The sequence below is a fragment of the Molothrus ater genome, chromosome 10 (genome assembly GCF_012460135.2).
Source record: "Molothrus ater isolate BHLD 08-10-18 breed brown headed cowbird chromosome 10, BPBGC_Mater_1.1, whole genome shotgun sequence".
NCBI lineage: Eukaryota > Metazoa > Chordata > Aves > Passeriformes > Icteridae > Molothrus > Molothrus ater.
This window is the reverse complement of record NC_050487.2, coordinates 15,140,787-15,158,270: the sequence shown is the minus strand read 5'-3', so window position 1 is coordinate 15,158,270 and position 17,484 is coordinate 15,140,787.

The following is a 17,484-nucleotide window of genomic DNA, read 5'->3' as shown; positions in this document are numbered from 1 at the left end:
CATCAGCTGAGCTGAGCTGTGGGTCAGGGTGGGAGCTGTGGTTCAGCTGGGGAATGGTTGTGCATTAAGCCAGGGCCAGTCAGCCACTTGCACTTCTCTGCCCTCATCTCAATACTCACTAACATCAAAGTGAAATTTCAGTTCCCAGATTAGCAAAGAAAAGCTTGAAAGGGTGAAATGTGTATTGCCTGAAAGTGAAGAAGACAGAAAGCAAAGCCAACCTTTAAGTGATCGTTTTGAGTACACATTATTTGTGATTGTGGGGGGTTTTTTGTGACTGGGGCAAACCACACTTCAGAGAGATATGAGACTTTTATAAGCGATGAGCTGACACTGTAGGTTTGACAACCAAAGAAGATGAAAGAGACATTTCACAGCTGAGGCCATGGGTTGAGCTGGTGCCTAGTGAGGGAAGGATTTTTGAATTTGGTGCCCCTCATGTGCCATGTGCTCAAACACAAGAACACTGCACTGGTGGGCAGCTGGCAGGAGAAGCTGCTACCAAAAGCAGAGCTGGGGAGTCCACTAGGTCTCCACCCTGACAGCACTGCATTTTTGGGCTGTCTTCTGAAACCTCCTTTATCAGCATGTGCTGGGGGTCCACAACTGCATAAGGCAGGGGAAAAAGCTGTGCTGATCCCACTAAATAGCTGGGGTCAGAATCTCCTGCCTGCAGGCTCAGATGAAAAAATCTGGTGTGAAGTTTTCCTTCCAAAGGCAGCAGACAAATTAAGCTGCCTTAAAGCTGCCTTTCATAATTTAAAGCAGCTTCTGGGGTGCTCCAATTATGCATCTTCCTGGTGCTACATCTGAAACTCCAAACCCTCACAGTCTGAGTGACAAGAGTAGCTCCTGCCTCTTGCTGCCTGCCTGATGTTGTGTCCTTTCACACCAGCCCTGGAGGGGTACTCTGGAGGGGTGGCTTTGCCTTGACTCCTGTAACATCTCTTTATATCAAAGAGGGAGAAGAAGCTCCCAAGTGACTGAACTTGAGGCCATCCTGTGCAGGTCCAAAATCTGGACTTTCATGATCCTCCTGAGCCCTTTCCATGTCAGGATACTCAATGATTCTATGAAGCTGCAGTACCAGCCACTGAATGGTCTTGGGTAGCTGTGGGAACCAGGCACCTCTCCTGCTCCCTTGAACCAGCTTTGGGAAGCACATCCCTGTGAGATGAAAAGAGCCTCTTCACTGGAGCCCAGCTCTTGCACATAGGCATGGAAGCAATGCTGGATCTCTTAAAGCACTGTCCTATCTGTTCTTTTGCAAGGAAATGTGAGAGATTTATTTTTAAGCAACATCTAATTAAAAAAAAAAAAAAAAAAGGAAGTGGTTAGGGGCATATTTTACTGTGCACTAATGAACTATAAAGGATGTTGTCTAAAATTTTCAGATGTTTCGAAAGCAGCCCTGCAAAAAGCAAATACACTTCACAGAAATCTCTTTGAGCTGGTGCTAAACTAGAAACTCCTTCAGCTGAGGATCTTTTCACCATCCTCCCACCCCCCACTGCTTTCTAACTGCTGACAATAGGTGAAAATATTCATGTTTCAGTCCAATACCTTTATATGCATTTCACACTGGGTTTTTTCCATTCCCCTGGGGTTGGGCAGGCCATGATTATCACTCTAATAGAGTTAATTAAGAGCCTTGAGGCCCTGACGTTTTGTTTTCTTTGGGACCAGACCTATGGCTTGGGCCTCTGAGCTACCTGCTCTGCCCCATCCCTTTCCTTAGAAAAACAGCCAGGCAAAATCTGGCAACCTGCTCTTCAGGAGCTGTGTGCACCCTCTGGCCTGAGCTGGTGCTACAGGATCAGATGCAGATGTCTCCTATCCTGTGGCTAAGGTAAGCTCCCTGGAAAGGAACAACGTGTGCTGATCCTTAACTGTGAATTGGACAATAGCTCAAAGAAATAAATTTACCCTAGGAAGTGAATCAGCAAGACAAGACCTGTCCCCAAGAAGCCCATCTCTGGGATGGGTTTGATGCTGCCAGAGCAGCAGTCTTTTGAGAGAGCAGGCAAAGGCCATCAGCTGGGGGCTGTACTCCCTTATCCTTAACACCTGGGAGAACCATCCCCCAAAGGGAGCTTTTCCACTTGCCCCAGTCTTGCTCAGCTCAATGGGAATCGCTGAGATCAGGTAAGGACTTTTTTATTTAATAAATCCAGGAGCATAGGGTCACTCCCAAATGTGGAATAAAATAATAAAACACTTTCATGTGGGAATCTTGCTGTCCTCTGGAGAGTTATAGAGATCAAAGGCTTAAAACAGTGTCTAATTGCAGGTGAGGTTATTCCTGTGAAACAATTAGCCTGTGTGCATGCGTGTGAAAATGGAGTTGCTAGCAAACTGAACTGGGTGCTATGAAACTGCCTCAGTTTTAGGGAGTGTTAACTATTCCCTTGCTGGGTTATGATTCTTTTTAGTGACCAGTTTGAATCCACAAGGTCTTAGTACCCCACTGGCTCCTGTCCTCTTTCTCAGCTTGTAACTGGAATACAAGTGCAAAGAGCATGCACAGGACATAAATGATGGGGAGAAATGAGGACAAACTGGTGTGGTGGTCTGGAGAGGAGACTATGTCCTTTAGTTTGTGAAAACTCTTAGTATAGCAAAGAGGAAAATGGAGATTTGAAAAATAAAATTTGGGGCCCTGAAGCCTTTGTCTCAAATTTTCACAGGACTGTTCAGTAACTTAAAGGATGACAGTAAACTGTAACTAAAAGTCTAACAGACAAACATACAAAACCAGGGTGAGAAAACAGACAGCTTTACATCAAACTGAAGGCTCCCAAGGAGAGGCTCTGAGCAGGAAGTCAATCCTAGATTGTTTACTGCTTCTGTGGAAGCTATGATGAATGGTAGAAAAAAAACTGTCCTTAAGAGTAGCAAGGAGGGGCTTCAAAGGGAGGGAGTTGAGCTGGTAACTGACCAGCAAAATGGCCTTGGGAATTCCTGTCTGAGAAATGTGAGTCTGGAAAGCATGAGCAGAGCTGAACAGGAACAGCCCTTGAATGAAGGGTAGCCAATGTTCAGGACACAAGGCCTGGGGCTGGCTCTGTGGTGAACCCTGTCTGGTCAGAGGAACAAGCCAAACATGACCAGTGAGGAGTAGAAACCAGGACCTGATGTTTTCAAGGGTCATGGCCTGATCTGGGCTCTTGTGTTTCCACCTCAAGTAGAGGAGAGGCTGAAAAAGCCTGGGAGAAGGAACAGGAACTTGAGGGACAAGGAGTAGTTCTGTGTCAAAGCAAAGTGAAAGGCACTGCTTAAGAGAGTTCTTGATATAGTAGAGAATTGTGAAGAAGTGATGAAATGGCAAATAACAAGGAAAGTGCACCTATTTTCCCATTGCTTCTCTTTCATATGCGAGAGATGCTCAGTGAAGAGGTTAACAACAAGCAGGTTTTCAACAGCTTGAGAGTAATCAAAGCAAAGTCTTCTGTCAGCTTTTAGGCAATTGATTGTTTTTTTTCTTTTTGTTAGTATCTATGAACTCTGCAGACTGATAAACTGTGAAAAAGGTTACTGACATGCATCTGAGCCTTAGAGGCCTATAGGCTTGTAAGAGGGCCCCTAGTCACATTGTGTAGGCATTTGAGGTCTTTGTTCAGAGACAGGAAGAAAAAGCCTGTGTATCCTTGTTCCCTCCTGGGCTTTGAGGTTCTGCTTCACATCCTTATAAAGTCTGAGGCAAGACACTTGTCCTCTGAACTTTGGAACATGGCTGTGGCTGCCACTTAACCCCTCTTTTCACAACAGGTATCTCCTCTCCTCTCCTCCCTGCACCAATGGCCTAATTGCATGCATGAGTGTTGACACAGGGTGGAAAGAAGAAAGTCTTTAGTTAAGCAATTAGTTGCTGCCATTGCAGGCCCTGCCACAAGATAATTGAGCGCCATTAAGTAATGTTTGGTTCTGAAATGTAGCAATTATCTTGGTAATTGCAAGGATGTTCCTTGAATTCTAACCCGTTTTTATTGACGTGTTGAGTGTTTCTGCTGCCATCCAAGCTGCTAGAGCACCTGGTGTGAGACAGCAGAGAAGGAAAGAAGCATGTTCTCTGGGAGAGCCTGCCAAGAGTGATAATTTGGTGATGCTTTTTGTGTTGCAAGCACTTGATATTGAGCTGGCTTCACCCTGCTCTAGCCAAGACCTCTAGCCTGGGCAGGGAGATCTTACCCTTCCTGAGACCAAAGCAGAGCTGGGGTGGTGGAGCCTGGGATGGCATTTGAGCTTGCCGGAGCTCTGTCTCCTTTCACATGTGCAAGTCATTTCTGCCAGCTCCAAGCTCCCTTCTGGTCTTGAGGGCTTGCAGTCCAAGGCCTGTCCTCTGCCAGGAGTGGAGATCCGAGCTCCAAGGGGATGGCATTGGCCACTAGAGGGTAGCACAATTAAAAGCATAAGGAAGTCTCATTTCTCGGAATAGATCCGGCTGTGCCAAGGGTGCGCAGCAGGGATGGTGAGAGCACACAGTGACTCCAGGGTGCCCGTGGATGGGGCAGTGCAGGACCAGAAGCAAACTCATGGCAAGGAGAGGACTTTCCACAATGGATCAGGAGCACGTGGCAGCAGAAGCAGAGCAGGGCTCCCAGTGCTGCTGCTCCTCTTCCTGGCCCCATTCTCACTGCTCCATCTTCACCAGAGCCCAGGCTCCCAAAGGAGCCTTTTGGCCTGGCTCTACTGTTGGTTTAATGTAATTTTTTGGTCTGTGGCTCTGGCTCCAAGCTCAGAGCTGGGATACCATGGTGCCAGATGGCCAATACCAAGGTCTTTCTCCCTTTTGTGAATTAACACATCTATAAAAGACTTCTTGGGTTAAGAATAAAGAGTATATATTGTTCTTCTCTTGGCCTTCGCTGGCATGTACAAAGTGCCATGCACACTACCAGATAAGAACACAAACACTTTTTAGAATTCCACTGCTGTATGAATGGAGATAAATTGGTGGTGGGTCACAGAAGAAGAAAGGTTTTAATTTTAAAGCGTGCCTCTGGATCCAAAGGTCAGAGTGGAGCCATCCTCCCTTGAATAAAATCCCCACCACAACACTGTATTAACATGATACTTAAAAATGCAGCTGCGCTCTCGGGTTAAAGTCCTGGCTCTGCAGAGAGCACACTCTGGCAGGATCAGTTTCAAGGATGGAGAAATGTGGTGTCTGACGCACACTAAAATGTCTGTGCCCCGATCTGCTGTGCAGCAATGCATCAAGCGTGTCTTGAACCGTGGGCTCTGCCAGCTGCCAGCACGAGCCAGGCACAGGGGGGTGGTTGATGGTAACGTAGTTAATTGGGGGGATGGAGAAGGCAAATGCTTTCCTTATAGTCGTGTGGCTCATTAGATCAACTGCATAGCACTGGTAGTGTGAAAGAGCTTTTTCTCTTCAAGGGTATTTGTAGCATGCCAAGAAGCCTTGTTGCTTCATGGGGGTCATGATGATGTTTCCTCGCAGTGTTTGGGGCAGCACTGGGCCACGAGCAGGTGCATTGCAATAGCACAGGGCAGTGTTATGACACTGCTGTGAAAGAATCACAGTGACTCAAGGTAGAAGTTTCTCATTGCGTAGAAAAGGGCCAATTTGAAACTGATCCTCACTAGCTGCAGGACATCACCACTGTGGTAGCAAGACTTAAAGAGCACAGAGTGCTTGTTTAACTGTGAATATACCCTTGTGACTCATGGGGCAAAACTGTGGTCTTTGTGCTGTGTCTGACCATTTTAAACCAAAATATTTATTCACCAGATTGAGACCCATCAGGTTAATGCATCTTCAGAGGTCATTGCCAGTCAGCTGACACCAAGGAAAGTTTAATCTGTTTTTCCCAGAATACCCTTAATGAGAAGTGAATCCTTGCCCACTCACACACACACACCAGTTAACCTCCAAGAATACTTGCAGTATTTCCCCTTTTGGATGGGTTTATACCATTTTGGTCTCAGATACATAGTTCCCTTGGAGCACTGGGGGAAGTCATGTTCAACCCCCACCTTGTTTTACAGGCTGCAGGGTGACCTGGGGCACTTGAGTTTGTGCTTTGGAGAGCACTCTGTGTGTGTGTGTGTGTGTGTGTGTGTGTGTGTGTGTGTTACAGTCATGTCTACAGTGAGGGTCATTGCCTTCTGGAAGAAAGGTGTCTTTCCTAGAGACATGGGCAAGGAAGCAATGGACCTTGGATGTACCAACTCCTCCTAAGCAGCACATTTCCCCTGTGCCTCCCCTGGTAGCCTCCAGCCCTGTGTGCCTCTTGCTGCATTGCTCTGGGCTGGTATGTGGGCAGGGCTGCCCAGGGGTGGCCAGCAAAGACTGGGAAGCTCTGAAGTGCCTTGCAGAATGAAATGAACATCCACCAGCTGGAAGCACAGGTGTGAACCTTTCCCCTGGGACACTGGAAGGACGAGCAAGTACAGTAGTGTGTTGAGCTGTGTGTGTTGGCTTTTTCCTTGTTACCTTAGGCAACAAACAGGCCTCTCCTTAGCCCTTGGGTGGCCTGGTCTGGGCTCTGTGTTCAGCGTGGCACACACTGCTTCCCTGGCCTGACCCTGACCCTGGAGAGCAATGGGAGGAAGATGACTGGGAGGGGGAGAGCACTGGGGCTATTTTTGCTCCCATATCACTATCTAGTTAGACTCCAAGATGCTGTCCTTCACTGCTGTCTGCTGCCTCGCTTGCTCTGTGGCTCTCAAGTGTTTATCACTGACAGGCTGTGAGCAGATGGACTGGCAAGAAGAGATAAATTTGACCCAAGAAGATGTCACTTGAGGAACAGCTGAGGCTAGTGTTTCACCAGATGTCCCAGCTTTAACCCATTAGCAGCTTCAAGGAACTCAGCATTGTCAGTGGCTTAAACACGCTCCATTACCAGTCAGGGCGCAAAGGCTATTGTTACAATTTGCACAATAAGCAGATATTCCAAGTTTTTCCAAGGGGGTTGCATGAACTCGAGCCCAATAGGGGCATGCAGTGGTGCTGTGTACTGTGGTTAATGGTGTCCTCTGCAACCTTGGCTCTGACTCTAAACAGCTAGAGTTAGTCAAAATGTTACCCATTTAGTGCTAAATGAGTCCAGCAGATACCACCTTATGGCAATACTGACAGATGCTCCCAAAGGCATCTGTGTGATTTGGGTACTGGTTTTCCCCTCCATGGTCTGAATTGGGTGTCCCAAGAGGCTCTGCTGCTTCTGCTGCCAGATTAAATATGCAAGCACGGGCCTGGTGGCAGTACCTCAGGCTGTGTCAGTGTGGGCTGTTCATCACCAGATTAAACCTAGAAAATACTGCAGAGCAGTGAATGAGCCTGTGTGGGTGGGTGGATGTGCACAGCCACTGAGCTAGAAGGTAGAGAGCACTTTCCAGCCCCCTGGATGGAGAGAACACACAGCACAGAGCAGTGATGGCTCTGCATCTCACCCACTGTTTCTGTAGCTCTGCCTCTGTGGTCCTCCAGGAAAGGCTCTCATCTGCTTCTCAGATAAATTTAACAAACCACATTTAAACTGGTAAAAGGAAGTTGTGGCTGTAAGGTCATTCCTGAGTGTAGAGATGTGAGATTTCTAGATATTTGAGCCAGTGAGACAATCTGGTTGTGGCCTGATCATGGGAGTATCTCCCACAAGGACAGTATCTCCCATCTTCCACTAATGGCTTTATCCTGGTTTGTTGGAGATGAATTCAGCACTGGTTTTGTTGGTGTGGCAGCTTCTGCACTGGGACAGTGTTCAGGGTGGCAGAAACACAGGCAGGTGTTGTCACTTCCCCATGTCCCCCTTCTTGCTGTCAGTCTTGTCAAGACCTGAGCATCATGGGGTTTTTTCCTATGTGAAGTTTGAAAAATACAAAATACCATGTTTACAGCATCTTGTGGTAAACCCCAGCTTGTCACCTTTAGCTCTGATGAATCCATTACCATGTACACTCCCAACTGACACAGCCAGAAAGCCCAGGGGAAACTGAGCACCTTTTCACTTGCTGGTGTTATTTAATGGATGTTTTTTTTACTTCAGGCAAAATTGAGTCTAATCAAGTTGCCCTTTTCAAATTAATTGCCTTGTTCAAGGCTTGATCTGGGAGGTGGAAGAGCAACTCCTCTCTCTTTATCTGGGAGAGTGTGAGGGAGTGTTTGGCACTGCATGAGCCTATTTCAAATGCAGCACTTCTCTTGCTGGGTCTCCACTGTGTGATTCTGGGGAAGTCACAGGTTCAAATCTGCCTCTATCTTTCCTCTAAAGCCCCAAAATGAGCATCCCTCTTGGCAGCAGTCTGTACAGTTTTCTACCAAATTTTGTAAAACATTTAAGGCCAGATTCTCAGCCAGTATAAAACAATGTCCTCAGATCCCCACAAATCCTTTTCCTGCTGAGGTGATGCCATACACTTCTGGACCTAATTCTGCTCAGCTGGGAGAATGCTGACACTGAAGTCAGGAGTTGATGTGTACCAGCAGAATAATTTTTTGGCAAGCAGTTTAACCTGGGATTCTTCAGGGGAACCACTCCTGGGCTCAGTCACAAAGCTGAGAACTCCATACTGCAAGGATTGTACTGCACACAATTTTTGTGCCTGAGCAGGGCTCCAAGGGCTTGGCTGTGAATGCCAGCATTTACTCGAGCTGCCCAGCTGCTTTTGGATGTGTGTGCTGTTTATGTGCAGACTCCAGATGGTTGCTACAGTAGGATTTAGCCAGGCAGGGTCTGTTGGAAAAAGCTTCCCTCTGCTACAGAGATGAGGCAGTGTCTGTGTTGCTAGCAGGACAAGCTGGCTGCTTTTATCACCCTGGGACTTGCCTTCTGGACAAGAAAAGTCACCAAATCTGCCTCAGAAAGGCAAAGGAGTCAGTGGTGTTAATCTATACAAAAGATGCTGGCACTCCCACTGCAGGGGCTTTTGATGTCTCTGGAGCACTTGTAGGGACAGCTTTGCTGTCACTGGGGAGGGCAAATAAAAACTGAAGTACAGAAAGCAAGAACTCCCTCTTTCTGTCCTAGCAGTTTTGGTTTTGGCCACAAAATGGCCTCCTTTCCTAGGAGATCACCTCTTCCCAATTCTCCCTTCAGACAATCTTCAAATGGGAAGATACAATAACAAGGACTGAGTTTCTTGAAAATAGTGCTCAGATAGGGAAAATTTGAAGCTGTTCTATGCACTAGGCTGGGAATCCAGCACCCCTGTGGGCTGACCTTCGCAGACTGTCTATATGGGAATGGAAGCTTTAAATATCAACACTTCATTGGTATTTAATTCAATGTTTCATTCAAAAGGGATTTTTTATTCCTCCACCTTCTCTCCCTCCTCCCCTGAGTGCTGGGAAGTTCATCCCAGAAAAAAAAAGAGACTGGAAGATGTGTGTCCCTTGGGGATTTTGAGAACAGATAAGAATTGTGGAAAGTCCCATAGGTGTGCATTTTCCTTCATTACTCAATCAGACTTGGCGTTAATATTTCTTAGGAACCTGCAGTTTGATTGTTATGACATGTACAGTAGCTGAAATTGAAAATCCATTGAACTGGAGCCAACATCTTCTCAATGGCCACTGATTGGGAATTCTGTGATTTATTTTTTTTTTTAGATACCTATGGTTTAGATACCTTTAGATACCATGGTTCACCCCTGCCTTTCCAGAGGAGCTGAGCATTTGTGAGTTCTCTGAAATAATAGAGCATGACATGCTCCTGGGTTGGCAGTTTTAATGAGATTCATGGAGCAGCTCTTGCGATCTCATTATTCTACTGCCTAGTAATTGTTAATGAGAATTCTCTTTGCCCAAAAAATGAATATATTGTAAGGATAAAAACTGCTGGAGCTTATCAACTACTTTCTTATTCGGTTCCTCAGTCAATGTTTTCTGATTAGAAAAAGATAAATGCTTTGGAAATGCTACTTTTAGGGAAACTACTCTTGAGAAGTAGAATTTTGAGAGTTTGCTGACATATTTCTGAAGCATGATGCAATTTTTTTGTTTTCAAAAGGTTGCATGAGAAAATGTGGATTTGTTTTATTTGGGATTTTTTATTATTTGCTTTTTAATCAAGAGCAAAGCAAGAGACTAAGATCATTTAAGACTGAGACTTAAATGAACTAAGACTAAGATCAAAGCCTTACATCATTTTACTGGGCAAAAATGTTACTCTTTGAGTATTTTAAATGTATTGCCCATGCTATGCCATAGAGCAATGTTTCCTTCTTGATGGAAGTAAGAAAGATGTTATAATCAAGGACAGATCCTGCAAGGGCAGAACAGTATGAACTACCTGGTGACATCTGGGCTGTCTTCTGGGCAAGATGCCTCTCTTGTCATTCAGTCCATGCTCTCCTGCATGGCCTGGATGCAAACCCACAGGTGGGCTGTGGCTCAGGTGACCTGGGAGCAGTGGGGGGAGAACTCAGTGCCTTGTGCTATCCCTCACCATGCACCATCCTGCAGTGCCAATGGCACAGTCACATTTTGCCTGACCTGGCTTGCCCCTGCACCTCCTCCCTCCTTGCAGCAATCCCAGGTGAGGAGAGAACCATTCTTGGAAAGGCACCCGAGACCCAGAGCTGCTGAGGTCAGTGCTCCTCTGAGCTCGAGCCAGCACGGAGCTGAGCAGACATTTTCGGGTGCGCTCCTGTGGCTACAGAGCCCTTGCCTTGCTGGGCCCACACAGAGCTTGGCCTGGCCCTGGGGCTCACTGAGAGCAGCAGGTGATTTCCAGAGCAGCCTTTCTGGGAGATGCAGCCCAGGGATGGCCGGGTTCACCTCCGGGACGGATCCCGGGGGTTCACTGCGGGCCAGGCGGGAGGAAGTCGCTGCTGCTGCCTGGCTTAGATCTTCCAAAAGTGCTGAAGGCAGAAAGGAGAACAAGCAGCAGACAGCAAAGGGAAGATTAATTGGCGAGCTGCCCGAAGGGCTGGTTGGGGTTGTATTTCTTGTTCTTACCCTTGCAAATTTCTCCAGGATTGTAAATCTTGAGCTGTTTCCCAAATGGGGAGACTTCAGGTGTGTTTTTTTAAATAAGTAAACCTGAGCATACTTAACTTTGACTCAACACCCAGGAATTCCCATTGGCTTTATTACACACTGACAAGCGTGCTGGGGAAAGCAGAGCAGATCAATGGCTGTGTTTGAAGCGGGCCATAAATCACTTGTGACACCAGGCAGCAGATTGAGTGACTCTCCTTGTTCCTCCTCCCCTCCCAGCAGCCCAACGCTGACCCCGGCTTGCCACCGAGCCCCGGGGAGAGCTGCCCGTGATTAATGCTGCAAATGAGATTCTGCCCCAGTCAGCAGCAGGCAAACTTGAGCCAAAGGTCTCTGCAGGGAAAAGTCAGAGGACAACAGAACGAGTCCGACAAGGAGTACATTTAAATGGGTTAAATCCTGCCCAGCTCCCAGCACCTTTGCTCCGTACTGTACCCACCCTTTTCTCTTTGCCCCTGTGAAATCCTGGCTTTCCATGAGTGCCTGTCCCTGCCCCAAACACGCTGTGAGAGCCTTCAACATCATGGGTTGGGCAATGATGATGTTAGAGCTGCAAACGGGAGAGGAGCCTTTCTGATGCCAGACGTGGGAATCTGGCCTCTGATGGGTTTTGACTTTTCGGAAGGAGCCGAGATGGGCAGATGGTTTTGAATTTAATACTTTCTTCGCTGGAAATTGTAGCCTTGGGGTGATAGAAAATCAGACATAGCCCTGGTCTAGACAGGAGAGGGGTGTGAGAACCTCCAGAGTGCCAAGCACTCTCTTCCCCTGCCCCTGTGCGCCAGGGCTGGCGTGGGAAGGCAGGGACAATAAGGAAAACTGCTGGAAAAATCACACCATTCTCTTTTGAAGCTTTCAGACCGCTCTTTTGTATTTAGCGATAGATTGAGATCAAAATTAGGGAAATTATAATTTAAAAAATGAAAGCAATAGAAAGCACAGCCACTCATCCAGTCTGGTTGAAACCCTTCTTTTTGGTGGGAGGAGAGAATGAGATCTATATTTTCTCTGTGGAGGAAACAGTTAGGCAACTAAAAGAAACCCACCCGTGCATGCACAGAGCTTGCTCCTTCCATAGGAGTACAGGATACTGGGAGTGCCTTGTGCTGGCAGATAAGAGATGCCAGGGCTGTGGGTCTGCCCACAGGCAAGTTCTTAATTAAAAATTATCTGTATTATATCAAATATTTTCCTGAAATTTTTCAAAGTTGTTTCCATGTCCTCTGCTAAAAAGTAATCAAGGGAATATTTTGCAGGATCCTGACATTCATGCTTATATCATTGACATCCTTTTTTTGTTCTAAAATAATCCAAGCCCTGTGCTGATACAGAGTTTGGTAAATAAGAGGTCTTGGTAACATTGACAGAAAATTATTCTTTTTTTCCATGTCAATAAGAATTGTAGGAGAAGCAGGAAATGCCATTCATGATAGCATCTTCAAGCTTTTCCTCTTGAAAAAGCAGACCTGTAATGTACACCCAAGGGCCCTGCCCTGTCTGTGCAAATATCCTCAAAACTCAGGAAAATGCAGTAGAAATCAGCTACTCTGGGGATGGGACCCTTCCAGCCTCGCAGGCAGGGCAATGTGCAGTGTTAGCACATACCAGAGGACTTCTGCCAGTTGTGAAAAGGGAGTTTGATGTTTGTTGGCACCTTGGTTCCTGTGCTCTGGGAGTAGGCAGGCCTGGCCAAGTTGCTTTCCTTTGTGGGTTTTTTTTGGGGTTTGTTCTTTTTTTTGGTGGGTTTTTTTTTTGGTGTGGTTTGTTGGTTTTTTTTGTTGTTTTTTTTTTTTTTTTGGGCAAAGCATTCAGAAATGGAAACTCTGGTGAGGAGGTAGATTTCTTTCCCTGCCATCGTGCTCTTCTCAAGCACCACTCAGTTTTACTTTACAGGGTTTCCCTTTCATCTGAAGCCTTCCAATTTCAGGCATGTTAGCTTGCCAAGGTGCACCTTCCCTTTCATAAATATTGCAGTAGCTACAGGCTATGGAGAGTTAGCCAAGCCAGTTCTCTTCATCTATCATAATCTCACCCCTCCCTTAACCCCCTCCTCTCCCACTCTCTCATTAAATAAGAACAAAAGGTAAACCGTAGCCCTCTCACATGCCACATTAATATATGGTATAATTTTCCAGTTCTGCCCAGTTCTGGTATGGCAGCTGTGTGCTTGTGTAGAAAATGGGGAATCCTTCATGTTGGGAACACTTGCAATCCTGTGTGAACACTTGCTCCACACCAGAACATCCTGGGCTGCCCAAATGCTGCTCAAATAACGAGGTATTGGGCACATTTTTGCCCTCTGGGCATTAGAGGGTGAAGGACCCACCCCTGCTCCCCAGAACCTAGGAGGCAGCTTCCCAAACTCCTGTTTCCCTGGCCTTCAGCTCATGGAGGGTTAGCAGAGCTGCTGTCTCTGATGTTTTGAGGGTCAGCTCTCTGGGGAAGTGGCACTTGCTCTGCCCTTGTCTGCTGTGGAGGTTTTCCTTTTGGGTCTGGGGCTCCGGGAGCTCTGCAGCTCAAGCTCCTGCCAGGAGCCAGGGCTGCTCTGCCTCCCACCTGGGCTGCAGAGGAGTTCAGTTTAGTTCTGCAAACAGAAATGACTTGAAATACAGGTTCCCAGTGCTCAGCTAAGGAGGGGATGCTTTTCATTCCCTGTGGCTTTCTGGCACTGCTAGCACACGGGAGAGTGGGTTTTGTGTGCACCCTCAGTGCTGGTCTGTTTGAGGCTCTGTGCATAGGCACTCGTGTGACTGCAAAAAGGCACTCTTTGAATCAATGTGCTTGTAACATGCTTCCAGGATACAATTACTTCTGGTTCAAGCAGCCAAAGACAAAGATAAGCAACTAATATCTCATGGAATTAACTTATGGAACCACACCTTTGTTCTAATGTCATAACACCAGAACTGTGCCTAGTCCTGTTATTGGCTGCATTACAGCTGTGTCCAGAACCCTGGATGCTCTGACCATGCTCACCCCTGTGCACAGTGAAGTTTACACATGCATGTAAGCCTGAGAACATAAGATGATGAAATGGGTGAAGGATGAGACCAGAATCTGTGAAATTATGTGAAAAGGTGCTTCTCAATAATTTCATGCAAAGAAGTAGAGCAAGGAAAAAAATTCTTCTGTTTTCAAATTTTCAGGGAAAATGTGACACCCAAGCTGTTGGCATTTTGTGGGTTTTTTGGGGATTTTTTTTTTTTTTTGTTTCTGGAAAGCACAGAATTATAAACAAAGTACAAAACTGCCATAAAATCTTAAAATTTCCCCAGAAGATAGCTCTGCCACTTACATGCAAGATACATGGAATTGATCTCACATTCACAGGGGTGAATATGTCATGAATGTGGTCCAAAAACCACATTTCCCTTATGCTTTCTTAGAAACTTTCTAACAAACTCTGATCATCACTAGACAGAGCAGGTTATGTGGAGGTGGGCTTTAGGGCGAACATGCTTTACCCTTAGCACTACCCTCCATTGCTCCCAGAGCAGAGATGCACTGCTCTGCATTTTTTCCAGTCTCTCATTCCCCTTCACTCTGAGTGCCTTTCGTTTCTGTTCAGGGCTGAACTGTCCATCAGGGGCTCTGCTGGACCCTTGGTTGCTGCTGAGAGTGGTTTTCCCTCCTTCCCTCTTTCTATAACCTCTCCCCTTGCATGCCCACACTTACATCTGTCAAGGACACCAACAGGTGACACCTTCCTCCTCCCCATCGTGTCCAGGCTAGAAAAGGCTGTGGCAAAGGGAGCACTTACAAATAAGGCCAGATTTGGGGACCAAGGTGCATGATGCATTTTTTTATTTATACCCATGCACGCACACTCGCGTGTATGTTACAATGACTTCAGGGGACTGAGGGGACTTTCCACAAGGATTAACTGAGTGTGCCTCCAAGGTAACACAGCGAGCTCGCCTCTCCTGCTGCGTGCTCACTTAGGGCTTTTTGTCACACGGAAACTGGTCTTTTAAAGAGCTTAATGTGCTTAATGAAAGATACACTGGATTCTGCAGTCCTAATCTGGTGAAAACCTCACAGGAAAACTAAGCAGGTTTGTAATGGGTCTTCTTTTAAAATCATTGCTAGCTAGATTTTGTCACTGATAGTGCAGAGATGGTGTCTGCTAGTTGCCTTCTGTATGTGAGCAATGAGTCCCTGCTCCAAAGAGTGCACAGATCCAGATGCTGGGTGCAATCTGATGAAGAGTGGAGAAGATCCAAAGACTGAAAAATATGCCAAATTTGTGCCAAGTACAATTCTCTCCCTGAAGTCCAAAGTAATATGCATTATGGTTGAACTGGATCCTGAAAAACAATGAGAAGAGCATGGACTTTCCTTTTGCACCACCTTTACTTCTGTAAACATTCAATTCACCAGGTGGATCTTTGCAAGAAGGTCACAAGGTCACAAGCAGTGGTCACAGAAAATGCTGCTGGTGTGCTGACAAGGTGAAGCATCTCCAAGGGTCTCTCTCTCAGACATTTTGAAGAATTACCTGTCATCTTTTTAATGTCCACGGCATGCTCTTGCTCTATCTAAACCTTAGTACAGCATCTTCTAAGGAAAAACCCAGCTTCATCTCTGGAGGTTATGCTACAGTGCTGGAGAATGAAAAGAGTTGATGCATGTAGGAATCAAGAGATTTAGAGAGTGTGTGTGAACTTAGACTTTTCCAAAGGACAGTTTCATGTGCTGCAGGGAGCTGGGAGAAGGGATCAAAACAATTTGCTTTTATTCCATCCCAATCCATCCACTGATCGTTGACCTCGGGTCTTTGAGTGGCTGTAAGGTAGAAGTGAAACTCCTGATGTGAGTTTTCTCCTGCACTCAGCATCTGTGAGGGAGCTGCTCCTCAACAAAGGTCTTGCTGTGGTGCCTCCCAGACTTACCACACTGCAGTCACGGGGAGCAGGAGCTTCATCCCCTCTTTCACCTGCTCTCACCACAGCTCCTTTCATGAGTTATGTGCACACTGCACTCACGAGCACAGGCAGCCACTGAAGAATAATTTAATAGGGTTAATTTGCACAGCTTGACCCCAGCATGTTTCTGCTCATCCCAGGAGTCAGCTGTATCAGTAAATTATGATTTTGACTAACCACATGCAGTTTAGTGTCTGTAGAAGCACTTGAGGCTCTTCAACACTCATACTTGCAAGAAACACAAACATGGGGTGACCATGAAAGATGAGTGGAAAGAGCCTTATCCTGCCCAAAAACCTGAGAGTGCTGGAGAAGCAGGAATGGCTCAGCAGAGTGGAAGCTGAGAACACACACTCTGCAACACTTGGTGGCTCTTTGCTTTCCTTCCCTCTCTTTTCCTGGCTGACATTTAGGCTGTAGGACAGGCAAGGTAGTATTTTCAAAGTCACGTTGTCCCAATGGGGATGTAAGGGGGTTTTGGCCAAAGGTCATGGCTCACGAAGCAGTGCAGAGTTTTAGGGAGGCTGAACTCATTACCACGTTGTTGGGCTCTGGTTGCAGCATTGCCAGAGCCTGGCCAGGACAATTCCTACTCATTATTTCATGAATGCCATGATCTCTGTGCTGAGTTTTATTTTATTGCATCAAAGCTCTTTGCTTGTCAGTGGGACATTATTGGAAGCTGGGTTCCTAAGGCCCCAAAGGTTCAGGGATCAGCTTACTACTTGCTCTCCTGTCCAAAACCAGCCTGATCTTGAAAGCTTGGGATGGCTGAAAGTGGTTGTTCCTGGTGACTGGGAACTTAACTTTGCTCTAGCTGACTGAGTATTGATGGATGAACTCAAAAAGGCCTGGTTATCCTACATCAAGGAAGTATCAAGCATTTGAAAAATTACCCTGCTTAGCAGTTTAATCTTTTGATACTTCTATGAATGTTAAGTAAATTGAAAGGTTTTTCTTCACAGATTTTTATTTTCTTCCTCTGGTATCCCCTGGAGAAAATAAGAGAATTTAGCCATGTGCTTTGCAAGGGTCTATTCAGTGTTGGTGGGGCTGAGTCACATGCCTGCTCTGACTGATGCCATCCCACCCATGAAACACATAACATGTTATTGCTCAGTGGCTTAGCAACATGCACTGTAACCTGCCTCCTGCAAGCCTCTCACCTTTGCCTTCCCTTCAGGGCCAGTATTTAGCAAACAGAATTTGCAGTGCCATGGTTACCAGCAAATAGGGCTTGGGACCTTTGAGCCATTTGCCAGTGTCTTGGGTGATTTCATTAGCTTATAATATTGTAGTACCTTTTGCTAATTCAGCATTTCATAGGATTGTAGCTGCTGAAAGGGGAGTTAGATTTTGAGGAGTCTCAAGATGATGGTGTCATTTTGTCTCTCACTGCAATGACACTGGAGCTTTCACATGCTGAAAGCCAAGAGAGAATTAGGGAACTTGTGTTTAAGCTTTCCACACCATCTGCCAGCACTGGCCAGTGAACTATAATGTGTGTACTGTAATATAATGGACATCTGAGCATTTATATGGAAGGGAATTAGCTGCAAGAGGAGAACTGCAGGGGCCCAGAGATCTGCTGAA